General features: G+C 42.2%; 1 protein-coding gene across 4 annotated transcripts in view; it reads left to right on the top strand.

Annotated features, from left to right (window-relative positions):
- The window catches only part of rnf24 (ring finger protein 24), a 355,323-nt gene that overhangs the window by 290,169 nt on the left and 38,552 nt on the right, over positions 1–26,602 (top strand). Inside the window, exon 2 of one of the 4 annotated variants that reach the window (XM_080759969.1) lies at positions 21,626–21,640. The gene's annotated coding sequence lies outside the window, so the exon portion shown is untranslated. Of the gene's footprint in view, positions 1–20,910; positions 21,641–25,564; positions 25,642–26,602 lie in introns of those variants that run through there. The other 3 variants (XM_080759968.1, XM_080759966.1, XM_080759970.1) reach the window with 3 other exon arrangements.

Consider the following 26,602-nt stretch of genomic DNA (forward strand, 5'->3'; position numbering starts at 1 on the left):
AGGATGTGACTGGGAGGAGAAAGATAACCCCCTGGCTTGACCTGCACGCACAGGGTTAAATTTAGAAGCATGTTCAGGAAGGAGGCATGTGAACTACACCCTGATCCAGGTTGTGTGACCTGCATCTGTAAATAAAATACTTTAACATGAGAGGTATGCCAGAGTCATCAGGGGTGAAATGGCATGAAGATGGCATTGTTTACAAATTGTAATGGCCTATATGCAAATAATGAAATATTTTGTTGTCATGGAGCCCAGAGTACCAACAGGCTGTGTGAACTGTAATCCGTATTTATGTTCAATAAAATCTCGGCTGTCGGAATTTTCCTGTATTCTTCAATGGGTGCGGTAGTGGCAGCTAGGGCACAACAGGTGAAAGCCGTTATTACACTCCATGTAAATGAGAAAGCTACAGAATTTAGTGCACACAGGTTCCAAATGGCAAGTTAACATTCTGTGGCGACAGAGTCAGAACTGTATATGTTGTATGTAGGCTTTGCATGCAGATTTCCAGTGATAGGGAGATTGAGACCTGACTGTCATATACCGAAGCTAATGTCTGACTCATTAAAATAAATCTATGACAGCCTTGATCCAAGGCTAATACAAATACAATTTATGATTTTTTTGCCCTAAAAGAATAAACTGCCTGAAGCTGCCTTCACAATATGGCAGCTATAATGCTATCATTTTCAATGGAAGCCAGTGACATGAAGATATAAGCGATGCACAACAACTGTAGCTACAAAATCTATACAATCAGAAGTTGAGCTGGCTTCAACTGAAGCTACAAAGCTGCAAAATGACCAACTAAGTATTGTTTAAACATTTCCACTCAACTTCTCTAGTTCACACAATTCCTGCTAGTAATGATGTCAGCCAGTTCTGTGTTCCTTTTAGCCACAGGCATTTCCTTGATATTTTTGTCGCTCGTAGCTTTGTATTTTTTGTAACTGCCAGTGTGAACGCCTACTGAAACTTAGATGCATATCTTCCAGTGATAAGTATGATAATGTGTTTCTTTCAGCTAGTTTTATTTATTCTACTGTACGTATTCCATTTAACAAACCAAGCCAACAGAAAAGGAAAAAGTTCACTGTTGCCTTATTACAATACCAGACCCGAAATGGGAAACTTTTTACAAGAGGGATTTCCAAGACCAAGGAAGTAAAATTGATTTTCCATGATCTGCTAAAAGCTCTTCTCCCTACCTCGTTCCATACTAGGTCAGCAAAGACAGAGTTTGTTTCCATCCCCCCTGTGTTTGTCATCTGATATTCAGCCTCGTCACAGGCCTTCCTGCTATATGTGTCTCAGTGGATATGAGAGAGAGAGAGAGTGAGAGAGAGATGGGGGGGGGGGGGGTGAATGTTGGTTATGTCAGAGCATGGACCTCTCCACTTACAAAACATACAGTACTGAACTGAAGCAGCTCTCAGCTGAGTCCAAATGTCACAGGGGACTGCAGGAGGTACCAGCCCGCTTACAGCAATGTAACAACACTTAGGAGGAGATTAAGTAACACCTTATCTACATGCTATGTGCAATATGAGTGCTTCATAACAATTATATTAAACACAAAAGCTGCTTTTTTTTGCCCTGCTTGCGATTAGCACTAAGGAAGACATTGTTGGTCAGTTGGTCGGTTGGTCAGTCAGTCCAACACTTTTGGCACAGACAGTCATGTACTGTACAGTATGTAGAATATGGGACTTAGCCATGGTTCACATGACGCTCACCCTTCACAAGTGTCATGGCAGAACTATTGAGCACCTTGCTACATTTACAACGTTAAAGTCTAGACGTTCAGATTTCAAATATAAAGTGCTCACCCATAATAATACATGTTATCAGTTACTGGGAAGTCTGAGGTTAAGAAATTCTACAGAAAAGGGAGTTCTCAAGAAGGGTGCAAGTGTAACCGCGGGATAGGAATAAATCAGTGGTTCTCAAAAGATATATCTTTTGGCTCTGGACCACTCGTATATTTCAGTTAAATAATTCCTTGGCTTGATACAATTTGTTGCACGTAGTATCGTGCAATGAATGAAATCAAGCCCTTAACAGTCATGATTTCTCTTTTTATTAGCTATCAATCCAAATATTTTCTTACATTTGATATTTAATTTCAATCTTTTTATTAGCTATCGATTCAAATATTTTCTTACATTTGATGTTTCATTTCAATCTTTTTATTAGCATTTTCCCATATTTATGACATTTGAGAAAGATTTTGTGTTGCCAAAATCAATATAACACATTTTACAAGCAAAAACAGAAGCACAAGATTTTCGTTTTTTGGTTATATACATTTCTGGCTTGTGAAAGAATACTGCAGGATATTATGAGTAGAACTTTTAATCCAAAGTCCAGAGGGGTATTATCTATGAAAAAATGCATTCAATGTGTAGTGCCCATGGGAACGGAACTGAACGAAAAGGGACCTCACAATATGGCCTACCACTGTGGCTACAGATGTCAGAATTTTGCACGGGCAGGTATTAGCAACCTTCAATAAAACAAATTGTAATCTGATCAGTGGCCATTTTCTCAAAAAGTTATAATGTATCAGAGTGCAATACACCTCCCAACCTCCCAACCCAAAAGCATATGGCGAAGAAACTGTCCAGCAGTCGAATAAAAATGCTTTTTACTGAACTATATAGATTAATGTACCGGTGCCTGTGCAAAGTTCTAACAACCATGGCCCAGGTCCGGAGTAGCATTCTGACGCACCGTGATTCCGACTACATGGCTTCCACCCCGTGGCCCTGGGGGTGAGCACTTTATATTTGAAATCTGAACATTTATGTAGGCTTCAACGATGTAAATGTAGCAAGGTGCTCAAAACAGGGTGAAGTAGTATCATGCATCATGAGTCATGACTGTCTGTCATGATTATGACAGTCATGTTTCAGGGCTAGTATATGGGACCAGATATCTACTTGATCTACTTGATTGCCATGCAGTTTAAGTGCTTCATGCTCCTCAAAGGATGAACCTTTTTTGGGGGGTTACAGCTTGTTAGATCACAAACAAATGATTGCAATGATGTCACTCAGTTTAAACCACTTTGGCCTGTTTAGTTATAAGTAGTATAGCAGTTATGTTGCATTAACTAGTACTGTATGTCAAGTATTCTTTCATCTGCATTTTACTTATCGTATATGTTGAATTGTGTTGTTTTTTCCACATGTCGAGTTCCCACTTACCCACTACCCATGTACAACTTGTGTTAAACCAATAGTTTGGTTTGATAATATTGTATAGTAATCACTGTATGCAATTATCAGGCTTAATAACAACGTTTATTGTCTCCACGGGGCCGAAGGCATGGGGAGAAAGTATGTTTTGCACTCCGTCCGTGTGTGTGTGTCCGCCCGTGTGTCCGCCCGTGTGTCCGCCCGTCTGTGTGTGTGTGTGTGTGTGTGTGTGTGTGTGTGTGTGTGTGTGTGTGTGTCCGTCCGTCTTTATACGGCTAATCTCCGGCACCGTTAACCCGGTTGAAGCCAAATTTTGTACACTGGATGCCAACGATGAACCTCTGCCCCAAATTTTCCAGAAGGGCCTGTTATAGCGCCACGAACAGGCTGACTTTTGAAAAACATTTTTTTTTATATTCCGACTATCTCTATAGTCATGTGTTCAAGACGGATCTGTCCGATATTTCAGATTCCATCCTAATTGGCTAACATTGGCTTTCAAAGTTTGCAGGATTGGTCCGTTTTGAACAAAACCCTCAATTCATGAACACAGCGTGCAATTTACGTGACATCTTTCACAGACTTTCCTACTAGGCTGAGGAATATATCCCACCCTTTTCACATTGGCCTGTTATAGCGCCACCAACAGGTGGATTTTTGAATGTCTCAAATCATCCAATTGCCATCCAAGGCATAAGAAGAAATGGCACACTTTTCACATTGGCCTATTATAGTGCCACCAGGAGGCCACAACCTGACCTGCCCTGGTTGAGACCTATGTGGCCCGAGGGGCACTTTTTCTAGTTTAATTTCAAGTTATTTTAAGGAAAGTCATTAAAGGGAAACTTTTTGCAAAAACATATACATATGTTAATGACATTTAGAAGATTTAGAACACTTTCCTGGGGGTCTTTATGTGTGTAATATGTGGTTTTAGATATTGTAGATTGTAGCAGTGAGCCCAGTGTCTCTGATGTCATGGACACTGAGCTCACTTACTTTCTGGACTACATGTTGTCTCAGTTTGTCCAGATGAAGAGCCTTGGCTCGAAACGTTGTCAATAAAAGTTATCTTTTGGAGCATACGAGTGTGCGGGTTCCCTTCTCTTTTCATATGTCTCAGTAAGACAGCCCTCCTCCTCCACAAGGAGGAGCAGTGCACCAAAGCATTATGGGAATTGTCATCATCATTTTTCGACCGCGGTCGAGATCATGTATTTCACAATGTCACGCCAGACTTTCCGGTCCTTCATTGCCATCCCCAGTTCCTGCTTACTGATGCATATGTCCCTAGCGATGACATCAGGGAACGACAGTTTTCTACCTCTGGTCTGCTTTGAGGCAGGACTCCAGAGAGGAAGGGAAGATATAACCTCATTGTCAGCTCTGTAGCAGTGGCCGGCAAACTGTGTTCTTCTGGATCGGACTAGTGAAGAAACACGGGGAAGGTTGCCGTATATTAGATTAGTCGATGGGTGGCTCTTCCAAGACAGATTTTGCGCTCTCATTAGAAGGCAGTGTAAGTGCGATCCAACCGTTTCTCTAGTTTCTTTGAAAGTGTCCATGTCTCTGAGCCATAGAGTAGAATTGGTCGTCCTAAATATTTTTACTTTTAACATCGGAATTGTAGTCTTGGAAGGAAGTGAGCCCCAGTGTCCATGACATCACTGCTAAAATCTAAAATATCTAAAACCACATATTACACACATAATAGACCCCAAGGAAAATGTTCTGAATCTTCTAAACATCATTAACACATATTTCTTTGCAAAAAGGGTGAAGTGTCCCTTTAAGGTGTGTGTGTGTGTGTGTGTGTGTGTGTGTGTGTGTGTGTGTGTGTGTGTGTGTGTGCGTGCGTGCGTGCGTGTGTTTGTTTGTGTTTCAGACAGAGAGCTTTTGTTTTCTTGGGATCAGGGACACCGGTGGCCTTTTTGTAACATGCAGGGATTACAGATTGTCGCTGGGAAAGATTGAAAGGTTCAAGGGGTTTATTGTCACATACTGTACACATAATACAGCAGCATTATAGTAGGCCTATACTCAAGAACTGATAAACCAAAACAGCCTTTAAATACTGTACAGAATCTGAATCAAAATCTGTAAGCTAGTAAGGTTATATCCTTTTTTTTTAATGTTTTATGACCTTTGGATAGAAAATGTCCCTTTGAGGCTCCGGTATCATTATCAAGATGATAGCATTGCTGAGATGAGAAGGATCTTTGGTGATTGTCTGGGTCTTCACTATTCTCATTTGGGTGTAGAGGTCCTGCATGGCTGGCAACTCAGTTCTGCTGAAGGGTTTTAATAGCCTTGCAGTCATGTTGTAGCATCTTATGTACCAAGCAGTGACCAAGCAGTGATGCAGCCAATCAGGATCCTATTGTGCACCTGTAGAAATCGTAGATTTCTACAGGTATACTTGCTATACTGTTCATGCTGAATGTCTTTGACTGCATGGAGACCTGTAGCCCTCACCTCTATTGTCAAGAAATGAGCGGGATACAGGTAGCAATGACTCGGCAGTGGGAATTACACTGCAGACCGCAGAGATTTAAGTCTTGGTGCTGAGGAAACACTAAGTGTAAAAAGCAGGTGGCATGCGCACATCCAGTTCCTTGCTGGTGCTGGACAAAAGGTAGATACATAGAAGGAGAAGTCCGCACAGTTTCGGCCGTTCCTTCTCTGTATGAAAGGTGGTTACAGTACTTCGCCAGGCCTCACTGCTCAGCATCACCAACAAGGTATTGTTGCTGCTGCAGCACCAGTGGTCCCTCACCGTCACCACTCCCTGCTACTGATCCCACTGCTAGCGCACCACCTAGAGGAGGAGCCATGTTAGCTTGCTACAACGGAAAAGGGCCTATCAACATCTATGCCTCCAGGTTGAAATAGGGGCTCAACTCAATGGCTGGTCTGACAATGAAACAGCTGCCCACCTTCCCTTGGCATTGGAACTGACAAGCCTCAGACAAAGCCTCAGACAAAAAACATGTGCATGGAGTGCCATGGACAGATATGCCGACCGACGATGGACCCATCCCCGCACCCGCTCCCCCCCTCCCCCCAAGGCAAGATCCGCTCTGCCCTTTGTCTACCTCAGCCTACTTCAACACAGACGATATCACCTCTATTATCGGCGCCAACGGCTTGCACATTTTTTATTTGAACTTGAACAGCCTTGGACCTAAACTTGCCGAAATCAAACAAATATTTCAAAACGGTAAGGCACAGGTTCTGAGTTTCTCTGAAACTAAACTGGATTAATCTACCAAAGATCCTTAAGTTAAAATAGAGAACTATATCAGAAACGACAGAAACAGACATGGTGGTGATGTATGCATACGTATATTCACAAAGACACTGAATACATTACTCGTACTGACTTACAGCATGATGAAATTGAAACTGTGGGGGTTGAATTAATTTTCAAAAAATGCGAAATCAGTATTAGTGGGCACTGCCTGACCAACATGGGTTCTATGATATACTTGAGGGGTGCTTAGCTGGAGAGGAATGTGTAGAGAAAACTATAATACAGATATGCAACGTAAGGAAGTACCTGTGTTCAAAGTAGAAAAGATGCCCCCTTCAGAACCGTCAGGCAGAAAACCAAATGGATTAAACCTAATTATAAGGACACAAAAAGAACGTTATCTGGTATATGGGAAAGAAAGAATCAACCAAAAAGAAGAGCCCTATCTGAGTTATGCTCCCTTAATGTGATTTTTTTTTTCTCCTTTTTTTAAGTGAGTGACAACTTCTGGGCCATGAGGAGGCAACCTTCTGCCCTCTAGAGGTGGTTGGTGATATCGCAGCCATATGCTCCATGTCTGGGTCAAAGCAGGGCAACACCTCTCTACTAGAAAAAGTGCACAGGTCTCCACCAGGAGGATAGGAGTGTGTGTGGTGTTTGGCAAAATGTTTAGTACTAATATAATCATGTTTTGTGTGTGTGTGTGTGTGTGTGTGTGTGTGTGTGTGTGTGTGTGTGTGTGTGTGTGTGTGTGTGTGTGTGTGTGTGTGATGCGGCTTGGCCTGTTGTAGCGCCACCATGAGGCTGATTTGAAAACTGTCAAGTGGCATTTGGGAATATGCATGAACAGTTTCACCGCAATCGGATGCTGTGTTGAGTAGTTATGGCAATTTGTACAAAACGGGCTACTCCTGAAAGGTTTAGAAGCCAATTGTAGGTAAATCGAAGGTGGATTATGAGAAATCAAACAAACCCGTCTTGATCACATGACTATGGAGAGCATGTGTACCGATTGGATAAAATCTGAAGGAGTAATATTAGAAAATGTGTTTTACATATGTCGGCCTCCGCTATAAAGAGCAGATGTGAAAAATTCCAGGCAAAGGTTTTTCCTTGGCCTCTAGGGAGTTGGCATACAAAGTTATCCACAGATCCGTGCAGTTAGAGGTAAAAACACTTTTCTGCCAGTTATAGCGCCACCATGAGGCTGAGTTGAAAATGTTCATGTGGTATTTCTTCCTCTGCCTAGTGGGAATGTGCATGCACAATTTCACGGAAATCACACAATGTGTTCATGATTTGCAGCATTTTGTTTGAAACTGAGCACTCCTGCAAACTTTGGAAGCCAATCTTAGCCAATCAGGATGGAGTCTGAGAAATCTGAAAGACCAGTTTCGTTGAATGGCTCTAGAGAGACTGTGTACCAATTTGCGTGATGTTTGGACAAAATCTGTAGGTATATTGTCCAAAAACTTGTTTTGCACAAAGCGGCCTCCTGGTGGCGCTATAACAGGCCGTTCTGGAAATGTTGGGGCAGAGGTTCATCGTTGGCATCCAGGGAGTGTGTGTGTAAAGTTTGGCATCGACCGGGTTAACGGTGCTGGAGATTAGCTGTTCACGGACGGACGGACACACGGACGGACGGACACACGGACGGACGGGCGGAGTGCAAAACATACTCCCGCCTTCGGCCTGGTGGAGACAAACATACTCTCTCCCCATGCCTTCGGCCTGGTGGAGACAACTAGTAGGCTTCTAGAGCTATAGAAGCCCACAAGAATACATGTATGACTATGAATACATGTATGTATCTACGTATGTATGAATACATGTAAGAAGAATACATACGTACATATGGATAATTGTGGGTATTCAGGGGTCGTCAGAGACACTACAAGAAGGGGGCTGCTAAATTATTTTTCAAATGAACACAAATCTAACATTATTAGCGTGCCGGTAGATCTATAACTATTACAATTATTATTATTACCAGTAAGACGCCTAAGGGGCTACGGGCAGGTCGCGTGCACGCTTCCGCCTGGGTGACAGCAGACTGCTGGGCCGAGCGCTAGCGCTTTGGCATGGGGGGTCAGATCAACATATGGAATGAATTCTGTACTGGCCATATACTGTATGGAGCGTGTCTTGAGTGTAGAGGCTTTGATGAGGTCAGAACATCTAGGTAGGGCCGGGCCTTCATTTTTGGGCCTGTTGAGAACTCTAGTTTTCGCCCGGCTGCCAGGCGCGGCTGCACTAATAACTTTGGGGCAGGCCCATCTAGAGTTTGAATAGACGGGTGGGTATCAGTCAAAAGGGAGATATCGAAGAGGAAGGATGGATGGGGAAGCATCAATACGTGGAATGGTTGAACAATGCCCATATATGGAGATCTAAGGGTTTGAGGTCAGATGTAGAGTTGCTGGCCAATATTGATCTTGAATATTGATTGACATCAGGGATCTCCATCCCTGATGATGTCACATAATGTCACGTGACCGGAAATGCACAATTTCATAGTAAATGAAACCAGCGGTCGCTATTATTATTATTAGGGCTCAAGTCCAAAGTGCATAGACTCCTTTTGTTTTCCTCATAATCCCGCTATTTTAACAATTTTGGCCGTTCTTGGCTATACCTAATTTCACAAAATTATAGGCAATATGGTAGAGGGCCGTGAGGATCCCTCAGGAACTGAAGCTCACAGTAATTCGTCAAAAGACCTCTAACATTTAGATCTCCCGATGAGTAAATTGTTCTCAATCCACTTTGCCACGTCAAAGAATAACCACTCCCCTTGAAATCATATATTTCCATTCATGCGAATGGAGTCTGGACTCTGGTTACGGGACTACAGCGTTGACAGACAATTGGCTGAGCACGGAATGTGATGTATGATGATGCATGATGATAAGAGTGCCCCTCACTTCACACAGGTGTGATTTTGTATATTGCGTATATGTTATTTATTTTGGGGCTTGAGCCCGTCTTATTGCGACCGAAGGTTGCAGTTAACTATGGAATCGGGCATTTCCCGTCAGTGTGTTGGTCGAGGTGAGAGAGCACGTGATATCATTAGGGATGGAGCACGTCACATCATGTGACATCATCAGTCAAGCACATTTAAAAAACAGCAGTTGACCCAAAGTGCTTTCCAGAAAACAGGTAGACCGTAGTCTATCCACAGTGCAATAATAAAACATGTAATACAACTAGAACTGCACTCTGTTGAGTGCCTACTTGCGCGTTGCACACAAGTAGGCCATAACTGGCTGTCAATGGTGACGTAATTGCGATACGTTTCAATATTGGTTAGGTAACAGGTAACTCTAACTTATGTATGTGTACATGTATGTAAATTACCACTATACTGTGGTCGACTGGCTTTTTTATGTACGTATGCTTGGTTGGTATCAAGGTCCAGTATGTATATAGGCTACCTCCCAAGCTCACGTGCATACACGACCACAATACTTGCGCGCTCTCCTTGCTGCTACCTGCTACGGACTTTCAAAACTCAGCCTTTCTGTAAAACATTGGAATTAAATACTAAGTTGGGTTATAACTGGCCGTCAATGGTGACGTAATATGTTTCAATATATTGGTTAGCTAACAGGTAACGTATGTATGTGTAAGTTGTATATGTAAGTTGTAAATTGAAAAGTAGTATATTGTGTTCACTTGGGTTGTTTTAAGCGTATGCCGTGGTACTGTATACTGATTTTGAGTGTGACGTAATGAAGTATCAATGATGGGATATAACTGGCTTTCGATGGTGACGTAACAAAGGTAGGTTTCAGATTACATACATGTATACATAGAGGCATTACCTTTAATCCCCCTGACACTGAGACATATCTTTATTACGTCACCATCGAAAGCCAGTTATACCCCAGCATACATATCTTCATTACGTCACTCTCGAAAACGGTATATGTACCACAGCATACGCAAACTCAATCCCAGGGCGGCATGGCTCAGAGTCAGGAGGTAGAGTTCTGTCTAGGAACCGGAAGATCCCTGGTTTGATCCACGATTCCTCTGGTTTTGGGGCAAAGCGACCTTGAGCAAGACACTGAACCCCTAATGCCTGAGTTACAACACTTAGTTGTGTGCCAGTGTTGCGCACTGAAAATAGCCTATCTACAAGGCCACAATGCATTGTGTTACAATACAACAAGGTAGAACTATGCTTAATGCTATTGATGAGCAGTTGGCAGGTGAATGGAATGCTCAGTATACTTGAGTGTAAATCCAACACTGCCCAGGATTTTTAACACTCTACTAGCCAGTGTGCACTGAGCATTCAATGCCAAATTCAATCATGGAAGAAATGTACATGCAAAATATGCAGTTGTTGCAAATCAGCTTTTTCTTGGGTGCAGTACGTTAGTTAGACTAGTCATTGGTCCGACAAACGACAACCCACCTCAAACCCTAACCTAACCATAACCGCAAGCATGGGAGCAGGCACTAGTCCGACATGCGTCCGCATGTCGAACTAAGGGCCGATTCATACTCCTGTTTCGGCGCTGTAGTGCCGAAATGATTTCGGCTCGTCAGAAAATTTCAGTAGCACCGAAGAGCCGACTTTAGGACGGTACCCGCCCCCCCGAACCTCAAATGACGTCAAATTGTAGGCTCTACAGCACCGAACCGACTTTTATTCGGCTCTAAAATAGGAGTATGAATCGACCCTAATGCTCTGTCGGATTTGCAATTTTGCATGCGGTTCCCCTTTTTCTTAGCCATGTGCATTTGGGCATTTGGCTGAAAACCCACCTCTTTAGACTTCATCTTGGCCAGTAACACTTGCTGTAGCACTCGCCCTAGCCCAACGACCTTACAGGCGAATGCAAAGGCTCAATTTATGTAACTTAGAAAGCATTTTATGTAGACATAGCACTATCTATTTTATATTTGTAAAGTGGTACCCAAAAGTTGAAAGAAAACCAAGGAAGAAAACCAAAGCCACGAACAGCTACGTCGCTACTGCAACGCCCACAACACCATCTTACACACTACACTCACGCACACTCACACACAGTCACACGGGCAGTGACGTCACACACTTACCCTTCGCAGTGTGTGTAAGTGATCTCCTCATAACGCGGCCGACGCCCACGCAGACCACCAGCCCTCAAACAATAATCTTTGCATTGGCACTAACACTGGCTCCCTTCCACACTCACGCCGGCAAAGCATTTGTTTAATACACACATTCTCGGCCCAAAGTACCCACACCCTACACGGAACAATAAGCACTGCTGCCTATGCTGTTGCCCCAACAGGCCCAGAAACAAGGACTTTAACCACGCTACTTACATACACTACAACTCGCTTACAATTTGCAAACCTGGCAACACTGCCCTCTCTTACTAGGCCCGCCCCCACACTAGCTTCACAATCTCATCTCGCGCAGGACAGAATCTGATCTCGCGCAGGAGATTGAGGACAGAAAGAAGGAAGAGGAGAAATTATAGGATCGCTATTTTGCTTATTCCATCTAAATCTCTGTATTTACAAAATAAATGACTTGGCGATTCCCTTACTTACATCAACATTGTTCTTTGTCATTACTTGGATTGTGCCAAAATGTCACCATTACACCGATCACTTTGCCTATTTTCGCCAGACAGTACACATACATATGCCTGCACGCACACGCACGCCAGGCGTGCACACACACACACACACACACACACACACACACACACCAACATGCGATTCATTAAATAACTGTATTTCTCCGCATGCGCGCACACAACATTATTCAAGTGAAATGCGTCACGCCAATATTGGGATAGGCTACCAATATGTGGGTATAGCCTACAGGGATTTACCGACGGAATGTATATATACACACACACACACACACACACACACAGTCCCGGCTCCCGCAGAAATACCACACACGATTAGAACTTATAGATGCGCGATTACATAACAGCTGTGCGTCATTATAGCCACACACGTCTCTAACTTGCGGTCACAGTCGCGATACTTTTCAGTTGTGTGGTACTTTTATATTGATTTAACTGTAACAGAAAGTTCTATCCAGACTAGACAGTCCCATCTCCCAGTCACGGAGCTGCAAAAAAAAGCAACACTGGTCGTTTCTGGCCAGTGTTGCCAAATAAGCGATTAGTAAGTAATGTAATTTAATCTATAAGCGATTTTGGGATTATTTTTGTAGATTGAAAAAATATTGGGGGTCCTTTGCTCTTGCCATGACAATGTTTGAGAACCACTGCTCTAAAACAATATTAGACAAAGTTTGAGCCACAAACACATTGCTCTCTCTCTCTCTCTTCTCCTTTTGTATAAATTAAATAGGCCTATTCATGATTCTGCTTATAGAGAAGTAGCCTATGTTAGTTTGTTTTATGGACTTGAGAGCTACTTTCAAAACGACCAGCTCAACATACCCACCAAATAAAACTATCATCCCATTGCTGAAAATAGTTACAAAATGTAATTGAGGGGCCTTTCATATAGGCTACATATAAGACAAACGCACATGGAATGGGAAATAGAGGGGGGAAAATGCAAATCGTAGGCTTTTATTTTTGTTGGTATTTGACTTTGCTACTGATGATTGTAAGCAACAAGTATTGCATTGTGTGTTTGAGCTGACAGGCCCTTTTTGATGTCAATCAATCAAGTCATCTCAGGTCATCTAAAGCGGCAGATGCAAAAATCGTTTTTTATATTAAAATTATATATATTTTTAGTGCCATGTCATGTGGTCTACCTGCAAAGCCTTTGTAGATCGTGATCTACCATTTGGGCACCACTTAACGTCAGATCAGGGGTTTTTGTCGGCCAGCGCCAAAAATGCTCCCCGAAAGCATAATCACAGCAAATACCGGGCAGTGTGTACGAGCCTTAACATGTTGACTACACTACACTACACATAATAACTAATAACCCATCCGTTACTACATGTGGAGTCAACTCCCGCAATTTCCTTCTTCCCATAGTGCGTGGCGAAGTAACTCTGGGATTGAGTGCTCGCGAAGCGGGCACGAAATTCTAGTATAGTATATGCATAGTTTCATTATATAGATATTCCACTGTTATGTTCTTAGTATACGTATACGGTACGATTCATGATAACTTTATGTTTATGTCTTTATGTATGTATCGCCATGTTTTTGTTCTTGCTTAATGTAAATCGCTCTGGATTAAAGCGTCTGCTAAATGCCTAAATTGTAAATTATCAAACAGCCCTACTGTGCCATGGGCCAAATTCTGTTATAGTGTGTTTGATGAAATACCCATCACCTGTGATGCATTACAGTTGCCAGTAGATGGTAGTAGAAAATACAGGAGCACGACAACTGTTCAAAACACCCACATGCAGGACAGAAACACGTCAAACATTTAGGAGGATCATCACTACATGACTGCTATCGTTTCTCAATGCAATATGTGTAAATCTTACTGTATATAATTATCTTAGTTTGTTGCACATCAAAAAAATGCAAAAGTTGTAGCTTTCAGCAAGAATGTCCAAACGAATTAATATCAAATATAAATTTAACGGGACACAGTTTCAAGGCTGTTGGCCGAACCTTCATGATCTCCCGCTGCTTTTCAAAGATACTGTTTCTGCCAGAACTGCATGTGCACCCGATACACGTGAACTATTCATCTGATGAGAGCTCACCTTTCTCTTTTTCAAGTTAGATGGTATACAGTTGTTAATACCTGGATACTTGAATGGAAGGCAGAAAGGGAAATCAACTGAAACTTAATATTTTCTTTTACTATTATAGGTACAGTATACTACTTGAAATAATTATTCAAATAGAATACATGTAATAGTCACATTTGAAGACATTTACTTCATTCATTCAGTTTCATGTATCAAATGATTTATAAATGTTTTACAAAAGGATAGTAGGGGGAGAAGATTTTCTTCTATGTAAGCTTCAGTAGCATTCAAAGCTTGTTGATTTATTTTAGATTGCATTACTTGATATATTTAACTGAAGATGGCTTCTCTCCCACTCAGTTGCTTCATTAGGCAACAAGTAAATGGAAATCAGATTACAAGAGTCACAAGAAGAGACTTCATCATACCACTTAGAACATCTTCAGAATGGAATGCTGTACAGTTAAAAACATGGCCTTGAAACTGCCCTGGAAATAACCAAAACAATAGCTTCCACATTACACACACTTCTTTACACCTGTTACCTGTAAACATGTGATGTGACAATACAATTCTGTGTTTGTATTTTGAGCATGACTATAGAGCACCGTCCGTCCGATCAGTACTCAATGGGTATTAAATGGGGTAAGTGTCTGTGGCTGAGCAATTACAGTTACATACAGCATACTGTATATTGTATCATGAGAAGCTGCCTTTCTCATAACCCGTTACAGAAAATAAAGCTCAATGCCTAAATTAATGTAATTTCATTATTAATGGCATTGTGCTGAAAACACTCCAAGGTCCCCAGTAGGCCACAACGACAAGACAGTGGAAGAGTAGACAATCACTACTGTGTTTGCAAAACCAGACCAAGCACAATAGTCACCAGTCTAGAGAGAGAAGAGCAGCTTGGGAAGATTCAACCAAAGTACAATAGTCCATAATAGGACAATAATGATCAGCCAAACAATGAATTAGACTGTCACCACTTCCAGCAGCCTGAATTAAGTGTACAGTGATAATCAACCTTCTTTCTCCAAATCCTCCAATATACATTTAGTCAGTACCAGTCACCATGCCCCCCTTTCCTACCCCCTAACCCCCACACCCGCATTCATTCACACCCACCATGCCAGCAAAGGGGAAGCCAATCTAGTACCTTGTGTAGTGCCTGTGAATGGGTCTTTGTAAACACCAACATCCTTCCATCTCCTCTCATTACACCCCCAAGTTGCCCATTCATGATGGTATATCTTTGCTGTCGGGCAGAAACCTGCTATCTCCATGTCAACTTAGAATGTTTTTTCCTGGAAATGAATGTCCTACTACATCGTACAAGAGTGTCACACAAAAGTAGCGAAAATAGCAGATCTACAAGCTCACAACACGCTGTGATCTTGTAGATAGACAATTTTTGTTATTTTTACCCTTTAAAAAAAAATAGTAATAATGAAAAAGGAAAGGTTTTGGACATACAAGGTTTCCACCTGAGAGCATCGATACGTGGCATGCCCACGCTGTACCCAGTCTCACAATGAAAGCCCTGTCATTTGAACCTCATTGACATGCACTTGCAGTGATGCCCACTGGGGAATGTGCGGCTGTGCTATTCCAAAGGAAGAAGGGGCTGGAGATGGTGGCAGGCAGAGTGCTAGGAGTGTGGCTTCCTGGAGACGTTGCTATCTTTTCATTGTACAAAATGTTCAATGAGTTTGGTGTGTGTGTGTGTGTGTGTGTGTGTGTGTGTGTGTGTGTGTGTGTGTGTGTGTGTGTGTGTGTGTGTGTGTGTGTGTGTGTGTGTGTGTGTGTGTGTGTGTGTTGGTAGGTATAGAGAATGAGCTTGACACAAATACAGATTTTATAGCAGACAATTACAGTGTCTGCTGTGATCCCTTGATCATAACAATTATGGCCATTAGGGCAATCTAGCTCTGGGAGAGAACGGGGAGACTTGTCCGTCCATGCACTGAGCTTGAGTACTCGATAACAACTAATTAGGAAGTGCCCACCTCTCTTTATACACTTCCCACACAGAACGTCCCACAGCCAATGAGTGTGAATAGAACATGCACATTCAACCAAACCAGGGAGGGGGCAACTCAAATATCTAGGGAACACAATCCCATGCTACATGGGACATGACAGAGAGTCACAGAACAGAACAAGCTGTCACAGGACTGTACTGCCCATCGCAGCAATATAAATAGTGTCATGGTATCAAAACCTCAATAACTGTGACTTTAAAACCACACAAGACACATTTGTCTTTTTAGGGTATAATTGCCATGAAGGGATACATAAAACCAGTCTAGATTACTGGAGCCATTAATTAGGGCTGTGTGTTTACTGCAGTGTTTTTGAAACCATGGTGTTTATGAGCGCGCGCGCGCGCACACACACACACACACACACACACACACACACACACACACACACACACACACACACACACACACACACACACACACACACACACACACACACACACACACACACACACACACACACACACACACACACACACACACACACACACACACACACACACACACACACACACACACACACACACACAAAATATATTACCCTTGAATAACAAAGGCTTTCCCATCTATGTCAAGACAACTTCTAACTATGAGAATGATCACTTGTAACCTCACTTCACCAGGCTTTCAGATGATTTGTAGTCTTGCTTTATCATCACATCACAGTCTGAGCGAGTGTACCTGTGAGAGACAGATTTCTCAACTTTATTTGTGCTTGCTGCAAATTGCAATACTGTATGATGTTGGACCTTTGGTGCATAGTACTCATTGCTGATCTGACCACTTTTCAACTTGATCTAGTTATTGATTTGAGTTACTGCTATTCCCATAAGCTGACCTAAGATGTTTTTGTGTTTCTGTTTAGCTTGGCCTATATGCTCAAGTTAATCATAGTTTGAATGACTTACAACACATCTATAATGCCTATTTACTTGATCCTCACAATGATTGTTAGCTAACCACAGAAATGTTTCTTACATGCCACTTGTCAATAATGATGGTGTGGATAATATTATGTTGCCTGTACTTTTCAGACCAACAACCTTTATTTTAAGGGGTTTAATAGGCTATGGGTTTGAAGAGTTGCAACCTTTGTGTGGTGTACTGTATGTTGTTCACCATGAAATGTAAAAAAGAAGAGGAGAAAAAACAGGATATACGAACAAGACAAAGAAGATAGATTTAACTTTACATAGAAACAGCTGTTGTTTACAGTTTACACCATACAAAGCACATCATAAGTCAGTCCCTTGTTTTATGCAGGGGGGAAAGCGGCACATGGCTTTAAAGTCAAAGGTATTTAAAGGTATTTAAAGGTACTATAAACAACAGTTTGGTGACCAAAGTGCTGTACGAGCAGTGGTACATTTAAATCACAAAAGAAAAACCATAAACAACAATATACAGCTCAAAGGCATGAACAAATACTAATCAGTAAAGCAAAAACATAAATATACATAATTAAAAAACAATAAGGTCATGGGGATTCTAAAAGGCTGGTAAACGAGGCAATGGTTCGTGCTCAAACACTAGTGAATAAAAGTGAGTCTTAACCTTAAAGGACTCCATGGAGGGGGCTATTCAGTTGATCCTTCAATTCTATGCTCTTTCAAAATGGATGCAAGTGAACCGAGTCCAGGTGCAAAGTGGGCTAGCTCGAGATTGATTGAATGAACAGTTTGCGGAAAAGCATAGGGAAGTAAAGTACAAATGGTCCTTTTATACTTAATTCATCTAAACATTTAATATACAATGAGTAACAATGAGTAAAACATCATATAAATGAGTGTTGTTGCGAATGCAGTGAGCACTTACTATGAGACCTAGCAGATCATGTCTGTCTGTCTGTCTGTGTGTCTGTGTGTCTGTCTGTCCCGCTTTTGTGCCCATATATGGAGCTGAGTGATTACGTCACCATGACTCAGCCATAACCATAGATCATGTCTGTGTGTCTGTCTGTCCCGCTTTTGTGCCCATATATGGAGCTGAGTGATTACGTCACCATGACTCAGCCATAACCATATAAGGAGTCCCCAAAGCAGCTATACGTCCAAAACCCAAATATGTACGAGCTGCGTTCGCTTCCCGCGTTTGCGCGTCTTACTGGTATTATTCTAAGTACTGGACCCTGAATCATTCCTTGGTCCGGTGGCGAACAGACGGACGGGCCCGGGAGAACAATAACATGACACCAGACAGTATCACGCTAAGACCGGTCTGTCAGAACCAGACGAGGGTCCAGTACTTAGAATAATACAACAATGAGTAGAAAACGAAAATAGAAATACGTACAGCTGGGGGGGATGAAGGCTTTGACTTTTTGTGGCATAGCATTAGCAGGAGAACATAATTTACCCCCTTGTTTGAGCCAAATCTGTCTGAGAGTAGGGCCCAGGCAAAAATGTATTGAGCATTTATTTCGAATCAAAAATATTTTACTACTTTCTACATTCAAAATACATTCGCTTCATGCTTATGAATGGAAGCATGCATGCATGCACGTGTGTGTGTGTGTGTGTGTGTGTGTGTGTGTGTGTGTGTGTGTGCTTGCTTCATCATCAAAATCGACACTGGACAGCCATAAGCAAAGTGTGTGTGCGTGCGTGCGTGTGCTTACAAAATGTAAAATCATTTAGCTAAATGTTTGTAATAACAAGGTGCAATATGGAAGGTGAGAGGTGAAGTAAACATTGAAGATGCTTTGCTACAAGCAGAATCTGCTAGAGCTACTTACAGGTGTTGCAGGTTACAAGTGTTGGTAATCCTCGGTGGATGGATGATCTGAGCATTGCGAGTACCAGCTGTCAGGGTCATCAGCTGGGAGCCATCCTTCCTTGATGTTTCGCCCCTTTCATCCCAGAACATCTCCGGATGGTGGGGCCCGCGGTCAGGGACGTCTCCCTGCCGCTCCCTGCAGCTGGAGAGACAGAGAGCAAGAGCTTTTTCAACATTTCTATCAAAATCACTGAGGCCCTGTACAGACGATCACTTTCAATCACTTTCTTACATTAGGATTTGATAGTCAGAGATGTGATACTTGTGTCACAAGGGTGTCAAAACCAAGGACTGTTCTTTAAATTCCCAACACAACAAAAATAAAAGAACAGTTTACAGCAGGCTACAGAGGCTATTGCCAAACTAACTAACTAACTAACTAACTAACTAACTATAAATAAATAAATAAATACAAGCAGAAGACTGCAGTTACCATCTCAAATCAGGTTAAAGCAGGTTTTCTTTTTTGTCATTAGGCAAAAAAAAGAAATGCACAGTAACTCTCCTATATTAAAATCGCCTAATGGGTGGGCGGACAGCGGCCCTTGTCTTGCCAGACAGCATCAGCACTGATGTTGGACACAACAGAAACCGTCACTGCGGCCCATGGGGGCCCAGTCAAATGCACAGAAATGGAGATCAACACATGTGCTGATGTCAGTGCTCATAGATGTGTGTGACACCCCTACAGTATGTATAGCCCTAGGGTACGTGATACAGCATCTCCTCCTGAGGCCCTGCTGCACCATTAACCCATTTTGACCTGGGAACGATTCTATAAATGTCTTCTAAATCCTGACAGTTTTCTGAAAAAGCTATGTTTCTATGTCAGTCGTTCATCGATTTTTAAAAAATAGCAGACCTACAAGCTCGTAGCGCGCCACTCGGTGGCACGCTATGAGCTTGTAGATCTGCTATTTTTCAATAGCTAAAGCATAACATAATGCTAACACCAAAAGGGGTTCCTGCCCAAAATGGGTTTTAAAGGAGTTTAAAAAATGAATCAAAATGAAACTGCACTGACTGGAAATGTTTATGAACTGATCCATTCCCAGAAGGCCTTTTTATTATATCAAAACAAAACTAGACTGACCTTCCCTAAAACACAGATAGGCTATGTTAAAATAGGGATGGGACAATATGAATATGAATATTATTGTGGCAAAAATAATTGCGATTAACAATATTATCGCGATAGGTTGAACCCTCAGCATCCCTACTCTTTACAGGTCAGTTTTGATCAAGTATAGAGAAATTCAGTGGTACTGAATTTGCAGCTCAACAAAAGCTAATCCACTAGTATGTGTGTGACAGAGTTTTTTATCATGATAAACGATAATAACGATTATCGTCCCATCCCTAACAAAATCCATAGTAAACAAACCATATCTTCAGACATAAACCCAATGAGCATCAATCCAAAAATGTGCTGCCACTGTCAAAATAAGAGTGCCAATAAAAGGGTGCAAAACGCCCCATATAGCCTAACCATAACATAGTGGGTTTCTCATGCCGATGTCTCAAGGAAATGTAGTCATGTGTTCAGAAGCAAAGGAGTTAAAATACTGTACATGAAGAAGTGAGAACCACTCCAATGCCACTCATTCACTAACTCATAGAACCACATTGGAAAGTCTTCATGAGTTTATCCTGGGTTTAAGCTTGTGGTTACTTGTAACTTGTAGGCCTATCTTACTGGCTTATGCCAGTAGGCTTACTGACACTGACAAGTGAGTTATTCTGTCCCTTTCATCCTGGTATGCCACTGCATGGGACAGATCATTATACACACTCGAAAACTCTCAAAAGAGATTTACTTTTTGAAAGTAGACCAACCTGTCCTGGCTTTAGTGATAAAGTGATAATAACGTTTATCTTTGCAATCGGATGATCAGGTGCACTTGAAGTTGCTGGGCAGCAATCCATGATAAATATGCATGCCATTGCCTCTGCAGTAGTAAGCCTATGCATGTGTGGGCAGTGCACTGTGTAGTCATAGTGTGTACCAATACACGTTAGGTACCAGTACCACATGCTGTGTTGCAAGTTGCAACCATATAATAGGCGACGTGACCATGTCCATGTGCACTACCATGTGCAGCATCATTCATCCCCCTCCCCCTTTGTGCTCGCATCACCGCTACCAGTGTAACGTAGGCTAATGTACAGCCTGTACTAGTAAACCACAACATTACTACGCGCTAGCCTTGCCTTCTATCTGCACTGTGTGTTGTACAGACCGAATCGACGAGGAGGAGGTGGGACTGGACTGGTGGTCGTAGTGAGCTGCTCAGCTGCGTATTCGAACCACTCAGAAAACATACAACGAACGAACGGACAGTTCCAGACTTGAAAATCCACGCCAAGTAGTTGTAAAGGGAGGATTCCTCTCGTAGGAACGGCGTCATTTGCTTTGTTTTGTCCGCTTCGTGAGAGACGGGGCGCGGCGTGCTCCTCCGACCCACCGACCCCCCGTACGACTCAGTTCGAGATCCCTCCCTGCTGCTCCATCTAAACACCCCAGGCTGAGGCTGATATGAGGTCGCGCTGCAGGGGTTGTTTTTCCTTGAGATAATAAGGACAGTTGGTTTGGTTCGTATCACTTTGTTTCTCAGCGCGCCTTGTCGTTGTAGCGCATTTAACGCACTTCCAGAGAAGCAGCAGAGAAGAGAAGACTATACATTGCCAGTGCCACTGAGGGTTGGTAAGTGTTGGTTCGCCCTCTTTTCTGTTTTTACTCACATATTCATATGTATGTATAGCCACGTTTACTCTGATGAGTTGGCCAGATGCTCTGATGGCTGATGCTCGCATTAACCGTTAACGACACAATTAATACATTTACGTGATTACGACCAACTCGCGCAATGGAACGTATGCGAGTGTTTTCTCTTGAATCCAAGTCGTATTTGGCTAAATCATGATCACGATGTGAGTCAATTTCTGCTAGCTGGGTAACAAGCAACTGCTAGCGAGCTAGCCTACGCCCAGACCTGTATCTGACGTCCATAGAGGAGGCAACCAACCACCCTGTGGCTGCGATGACTGATACTGATTGACCATTTGTGAGTTATACCTGATGATGACGATAGTCACACACACACACACACACACACACACACACACACACACACACACAAAACGTATGGTTGTTTGGGAGGCTAAATAGTAAATACACAGCATCCTCTTGCTCTTGCAACAATGTTTCCGTAAAGTTGTAAAGTTGTATCTTTTATCTATAATTGAACTGTTCAGCACTGTCTCATTGCCCTGCATGTGAGATTTTTGTGTGTCAGCATGTTCGTGTGCGTGCCAAGGTCACCATTACATCATCATTAGCTCTACCTGGCTCTGTGAATAAAGTGATCTTGGATGAGTTTTGATAGAAGTGAGTCATGCAGTTCATATCTGGCACAAATGAAGTGCCAGTTAACTGTAAATGCTGCACGGTATAGTCCCTTTATCCAAAGGGCCTTCAAATACATACACAACACACACACACACACACACACACACACACACACACACACACACACACACACACACACACACAAAAACACACACACAGTTGGAATGCTCATCTGGAGCAGTTAGAGGTCAATTATTGTCATGCTCACGGACACTTCGACTCTAACCCAGGGGGTGCATTTGAACCGGGAACCGATTCTCAAACTGGCCGTTCTACCACCTGAGCCACTCACTGTCACCTACTTGAACTCTGTAAGTTTCCCCCAATGGAGAAACGCTATTAAGAAGTATAGTGGTTGGTAGTGCTGTCGCCTCACAGCTAGAAGGTCCTGGGTTCGATTCCCGCTTGGGGCGGCGTGGGTGCTGGCGGCGTGTAAGCGGGGTTGGCGAAAGGGCCTTTCTGTGTGGAGTTTGCATGTTCTCCCCGTGTCCCCTAGGGTAGGTACCCTCACAAAAACATGCAGTAATCCTGGTCTCTAAACTGCCTCCCCCTGGCCAGCCGGGGCGCCTGATGGAGGGGAAAGGAACTGGTTGGAATAACGTGTTCCTTCCATGCGCTACGTCCAACCAGGGAAACTCCCCCCTATCAGGTGTAAAGGAGCAACTTGGACACTCAAGCATGAAGGAAGCATGAGTTAAGTCCGTTGCTCTCCCCAGGTTGGCGGAGGGTGTGTAGAGCCCAGGATCACATTAGATGATTGACACAGGGGTGAAAAATGGGTTACAAAATCGTGGGATAAAAAATATATATATTAAAAAAAAAGAAGTATAGTGGTCAGGGCGGGTGCAGCTATTCTGTGCAATGTACAAAGATGTCAGTTATCTATGCTGTAAGGAGAACTAAGAAGTGAAGAGGTTGACAGTACTTCTTAAGAACCAGTGTCAGTGAGTATAGTAACACCATGCTCTGATGAAAGGGGTTTCTCTATAGGATGATGACCTCAGCATCCAAAGTCTTAGCTCTGAAACGGTGCTCTTTGCCAAACGTTAAAGTTCAGTGAGTTCCTTATGACATTAATTCCCATTATGTAATGTTAAGAAGAAAATAAAAATAATTTTGGTGAATGTTACATGATTGAAGATTGTGTGATATGATTATAACATTGTTGATGTGTGTATTATCTAAAGCTATTAGAACTATAGCTCATATAGGTTTTATTTTTAAAACATAGATTTTCTTTTTTTATTTTCTTTTTTTCCAAAGTTGTAAACCCTTAATGAACCAATAATTGAAATTTGAAATTCAAAATGGCCAAGCCAAGGCTAATAGTGATGGGGCTCATGTATAACATCAGAGCATACCTATTCCTATTTACACGCACCTCGACAGTGGGTTCAAGGCTATAAGGAAATCATGGAAGGAGGATTTACTTTATTAAGGTCCTTAATAAAGTCATTCCTTTGCCTAAGAACGGTGTGCGGGCCCTACCTCCCTCCACACTTATGTATAACATGCCATGAATGCAGGTAGGTGGGATTGAATGGGAAATGCTATTCAGCTAAACTGTTCTGTATTTTTGTAGGGCAGTTAAACTATAGTAAAGCCTTATTGCTCAAGGCTTTTGTAATGCTATATGTCTTTTAGGCCATTGACAAACTCTTATATACTCACTTCCTTTGAGTAATTGAAAATGCCCCCAAGAAAAGAGTGGCTTCAGTTAAAATACATTAAAGAAATCAACCATAGCCTTGAGCGGAGGTCATACAACACCAGCAAAATGTTGTAAGACGTAGGCTACAGGTCACAATAGTCAAGTATGCCAAGTTGCCAACAGTGTTATGTAATTATGAAGTGCATGTGTGAGGATAACAGTGAAGTGAAGCTATTTACAGTACACTACACAGCCAAGACAATCAAGACAGACAGAGCAAGGAATGGTGGAATGGGGAGAGAGAAAGGACCACAAGTGATGGTAAAGGAAATAATTTGTAAAAAGAAAAAGAAAAATGACAACAAAAATCCTGATTAAACTACCTCAAACAGAAGGACAGTGTGTGGCCTCCCGGCACCTTTAACCATGAGTCTGTAGCACAACAACATTTACAGAACTAACTGTTGTAGTGATTTTGCACTACAAGAAGGCTAGTATGCGTTAGTAATATATGCCAGTATGCCAGGAACTTTCATTTTTAGGAGACTGATGTGAGTTGTGGATGTGCAGATGACAACAATGAGATAGCTGATAGTGGGAGAAATCAGAGGAGAAAACAAACTAGTACAACACACAACACCAATAATATCAATAGATGTCTTGATACTTTTAATTTATTTTATTTTAGAAAATGCAATCTTAACTATAACATTTGCTTGGCTAGTTTAGATTAGGAACAAAAGAAAGAAAGAAAGCTTTTTACACTGTCATCTCTTTGAAGATAATATGTTAAACAATAATTGGATAATATAGCATATATTTGTTGAATTGGCATGTACTTACTACTTACTACTACCCCCCCCTCTCAGCAAATAATAATACCCTGGGCCACATGTCATGCACTTGAACCTATTCAGTTCATGACACGTATTCTTCTAGTTAGACTAGTCATTGATCCCGATATGTCAGTGCTTGATAACCCCAGGCACTGATATGAGTTGTGTGTGAGCTGGGGCCATGTGCCTTAACTGAGAAATGCCTAGTTGTTTTCATGCTGTGACTAGCTCACTCTCACATGACATGGGGATTTATTTAGCTGCAGTGCCCCTGTTCTTTACAGGCCATGGGTCCTGTTTCTCAGCCCAAAAGTGGGAAGTAATGCTCAGGCAGTTCTCAGGTCTCATACTCAACATACTGTAACATAGTTTATGACTTGAAGTACTATGCCATATTCTACTGTAGCCCGAATTACCATCTCTGTGACAAGCATAATTAACCTTTTATTTAGCCTTCTTAAATTATCTTATGTTATCTACTGCTGTCATGTGTGAACATGCATGTTGGTGGAAAAAAGACCAATAACAAGAAGGTTTGTGTCAGACAGTCACAGTTGTTTATGAAGTGACGGGGCAGGGAGGAGTTACGGCAGAAAGAGGCCTGAATAAAAGTATAGCACAGGGCAGGATGAAGACAAGAGAGAAATATGAGAGACAGCTGCACATGTCATTCTGTCTTGTTTGTACCAGCTTGTGTTACTGTCCGACTTCCCTGAAGAATGAGGGAATCGAGCAGGAGGAGGTGGGACGAGGAATTGATTTCGGGATTTCTTGACTCATAGCCAGATTGTGTGTGGGTGGTGATCAAGGTAAAAATTACAAGAACGTTTCTTTTCATTGTATGAAGTTGTATTGATGTATTGAAGTTGGCCAATTTAGATTTATGGTTAGAAGTATGGATACTTAAGCATTCAGTGATTTGGGTGATTTGGAAAACCCCCCGGTCGGCCCGGGTAACAAGATGTGCACATGCACGCACTACAGTTGGGGTACACCCGACACACACCAAGGCCCGTCCCTGCTCGATTATGATTGGCAGAAGGCCCTGCTCTATTCTGGAATTCTGATTCCAAAAACGAAACGAAACGTTTTTTGACCCCAGGAGTTAAAGGGTAAGACCACTTTTTGAGAGGTTTGGGTTGTTTTCTTACCTTATTATGGGCAAACTAGTCAATTCCATGAGTTATTTTGCTCCGTTGTCACGCATCATCGTACCAAAACACGGAAGACAGTTGACTGGCCTAAAGTAGCCTACCCGATGCTATATTATTATATCACAACATAATGTTATATCATTATCATTGACCATATCATTGATCCTGGTGATGCACGGTTATAGATTCACGGTTGGGAAAACTTAGGACTCCCTTCTCGCGTACCAGTGGGACATGTCCAGTGTACCAGCACAGGTACACATACCAGTGGTTGGGAACCTCTGCACTAGATCATCTAGTTTAAGAGTTTTTGTATTCATGAGTTGGTTGGTGCAAGATAATCACTTTGGCTTTTTTTGTAGCATGTGTTCCCCCATATTTCCACACAGTAGGTTAAGTATGAAGGAGCAGTACAGTATGTAAAGAGAGTTATATTTTTGTTGTATATGTGTATGTGGTTACAACTCCAAGAATTTCTGTTCATATACTTGTTCAATTTCAACCTTATTGATTGTTAGTCTTCTTATGAATCTCATTAACCACAGATGGGTGATGGAAATTGTGTCCTACCTAGAGATTGTCTTTTCTCTCTAAGATATCGTATTGTGGAGTTGTT

This window comes from Protomyctophum bolini (genome assembly GCF_963924005.1).
Source record: "Protomyctophum bolini genome assembly, chromosome: 3".
In the NCBI taxonomy this organism is placed as follows: Eukaryota; Metazoa; Chordata; class Actinopteri; order Myctophiformes; family Myctophidae; genus Protomyctophum; species Protomyctophum bolini.